Source organism: Corvus brachyrhynchos, unplaced genomic scaffold (assembly GCF_000691975.1).
Source record: "Corvus brachyrhynchos isolate BGI_N302 unplaced genomic scaffold, ASM69197v1 scaffold70, whole genome shotgun sequence".
NCBI classification, from domain to species: Eukaryota; Metazoa; Chordata; class Aves; order Passeriformes; family Corvidae; genus Corvus; species Corvus brachyrhynchos.
Window position 1 is genome coordinate 2,562,144 of NW_008236217.1, and position 3,517 is coordinate 2,565,660.

Consider the following 3,517-nt stretch of genomic DNA (forward strand, 5'->3'; position numbering starts at 1 on the left):
GAAGACACCAGCTGGAATCTCACTGGAGTTTATCCTAAAGACTGAGAGGACTTGCACTGTCTCTGGCCTTTATACACGTTGGGTCCTGAGCATTCAGAGGCTCACAAATGAAATCTGTCTTTGTTAAGCTGTGGCAGAGAAAGACGGAAATCCCTCTGAAACCTGTGATCTTCCAGAGGCAAAGGAACTGCTCTAAAACAAACCAGCATCTCCTTCCTCCCATGGCTGTAATCCAGAAAGCAGTTTACAATAATGAGGTATCTGGCCCCCCAGCTAAACTACAAAAAGTCAAAGATGCTTAGATATGCCTGTGACAATATAACATAGAACAGGGCTAGTTTTGTACTGCAGAATGCCTGGGTAGCAACAGACCTCTGCAGCCATGTGTCCAGACACACCAGCCTCACCTGATCTTTTCCAGTGTGCCAGCCTTCCACCCTGGAGCTGGGAACAGGACAGGCAGGAACTGTGGGTGTAAGAACAGGAGAGCTACGCTGTTCTCTGGCTTTCAGTCCCAGAGGGGATATCCTGTGAAAGGTACCCTGTAGGAGAAGGACCTAAAATTACCCTTGAGTGACCTTTAGAAGAAGAATCTCCAGGGTGACAGGGCCACCAATTCTAAGTCTATTGATGCAATTTTATAGGTGATTGTTATCAGTGCCTTTCCACTGGGGCAATCCAAGCTACAGCTATGGCTGTGTTACCCCCTTTAAAAGCCTGATGTTTCATCATCCCTCTGCTGTGGTGCATGCCAGGTCTCTCCTGGCCTGGGGCACCCCTGAGCAGCACAGGGCAAGGGTGAGATGAAGGAGCAGGACAACACAAGGGACCAAATCACCTTTAGCATTAACTGGGCTATGTCCCAGGGCTTAACCACCAACCCCAGCCCCCTTCTCTTCAGGCAGCGCAGCACAGCCATTTCTTTTATCCTACAGACACACAGTGGGTTTGGAACCTCTCATGTTTCTACCTGAAGGTTTTCTGTGACAATCACAGTCAGGGCAGGGAAGCACACAGGCACATTCACACATGCAGAAGCATTTGATTTTATACCAGGAGTTCAACAGCTAAAAAAGGCTTGCATTTGCTTGTATCGCTAGCATGATTAGAACATAAATTAAGGACTTTAGGACTCTGGTCTACAAATCCTTAGAGCACTGGTACTCCTTCAAAGTACTAGTTCAAATAAGAACATTTGTACAATACAAATCTGCAAGAACATATCTGAACAAAGTTTCTCATGGCTTTTTATTTACCTGCCTTCAAAATACCATATACACATATGATGAGCTATACAATAGAAATATGCTCTTCTCTGGTATTCCCCAGATTTCCAAATAGTAGAGGATGCAGAGAGTAAAAATTATTACTATCAGAGACCTACCTCAGTCTAAAAATTAAATTTACACCACATCACTGATTGTGTTTATAAGTACTTAAAGAGAAAACAATAAATAACTTGTAATTCAAGGCCAAAAGCTTGAGCACTCCAAAGGCTGGACACTAGGTGGCAGAAAAATTATAGGTTCTCCAGTAACTGACACATACTCATCCTTTTAGTAAGAAGGCAGGCCCAGGGAAGTTATAGCATGTGTCTCAAATAAATTGAAAGTTTATAGCTGCCCCGCTTTTCCTGATCAGTTCAAAAAAGCACAGACCCTGTTAAGTTTGGGGTTTTTGCTCCTGCAAAGCAACATTTCTCCAACAGCCCATCAACCAGGAGCCATTACAGGCAGAGACTAAGCCGAAAAGGCTGGAAAAAAGGCTTGGGAAGGAGGCAAAGGAAACAGGTGTGTTAGCACATGTCCTGCCCACACCCTGCCCTCCTCTTTGTGCCCTCCAGAAAAGATATATAAACCATAAATAAAATAATTAGTATGTATAAAATACCAGGAATCAGGACTTCATGAAGGCGAGCAGGAGGTTCTGCATCAGTGTTTCCAACAGCATCCCCTGCTCACTGGGCACATGTAAATGCAGGCCTGTGGCAGGATACAGACATGCACAGGCGAGTGACCTTGGAATTTTTGTGGTGCAGCTTCTGGCCTTGGCTGGCTCTCAGGAGCAGGAGGAGCTCAGGGTCACACTGGTGGGAGCAGGGCTGGAGGTTAAAGAGCTGCATCTTATTCCAGGCTCTTGGCTGATTTGCTGTACAGCCTGACACAGCTCCATCTTACTCATCTTCTCTCGCAGCCCCAGCACCTGCTGCCTGTCACCTTTACTTCCAGGTGCGAGGTGCAAAGTAAAACAAAGTAAAACAAAGTAAAACATACTTACCAACTGCCCTTGCTGCAAGGAGAGACACAACCCCCACTCCCCTTAAAAGGAGACTCCTGGGACTTGATGTTCCCATGATATCCAAACTCCCAGACTATTCAAGCACATCCTTTGGCACCCTGGGGCCTGTCCCCGAGCATGAAAAAGCTCATTTTAACAAAAACCTGGGTGATTTCCAGAACAGTATCTTCAGCTTCTCTTGCTGGGGTCATCTGAGGAGAGGACCTTGAGGAAAAATTTAATGGAACTAGTAGGACCCTTCTGGATTAAAAGCAACTTGCAAGCCTGCAGGAAAGCTCAGGGCTGTGGAAGAAGCACCCAAAGCTAGAAGGTATCCCCCAAAACCTGCACTGCACCTGTAGCCAAGAAACATTTTATGATGGGCTCAAGAAATCATCTGACCTATTGTGGCTGTGGAGGAGCAGAGCACACACAACAGTGTCTTTCTTTAGGAGGAATGAACATCTGCATGACATGAAAACAACAACAGGAGGGAAAGAAAGAAAGAAAAAAAAAAGAGGATGAACCCACATGTCACTGGTCTGCAAAATCCAATAGTGGAGGATCAGAGTTCGCCCCCCCCTCCCCCGTGGCTGAAGGGACACCAGAGCCAGCCTGCCTGGCCTGTGGGAGGAGCCGAGAAAGGAACCATCACATCACTTTTGGCCAGCGTTCAGGAAGGCACCGACTGGCTCCAGAAGAAGTCATCAGCAAGTCTCTTCTGCTACATTCTGCAAATAGGCCTTTCAAAGGCACGATGGGTGAGGTAAAAAGAGGTAGAATTTGTGGGAAATCATACTCCTCAAAGACAACCTTCCTCAGAACTGGAGAAGAAACTTCTTTCATATTTGTAGGCAATTTTCCTTGGCTCGTGATGATTGCAAACTGCAGAATAACTAAGGTTTGCTCACCTGCAAAAGCAACATGAGATCTGCCCACCCATCCTGACACATGGCACCATGGCTGCCGTAGGACATACACACCAGGCCTTATCCGAATGCAGGAATACCAGACCTCTCCCCTCAGAGTCAGAGCACTACTCCCAAATTTGGAGGTGCAAGCAGACAACCCTACCTAAGAAACCGATTGATTCCTCTTCCTGCATGGAAACATTTCACCTCAGGATTCCAGCTAAACACGGAAAGGACTGAACCATGGGATGGACGTGGGCAATGGCTCAAAAGAACAGTACAAAGGATAAGTAAAGAAAGAGAAGAAACTGAGAAGGGTTTGAAGCAGG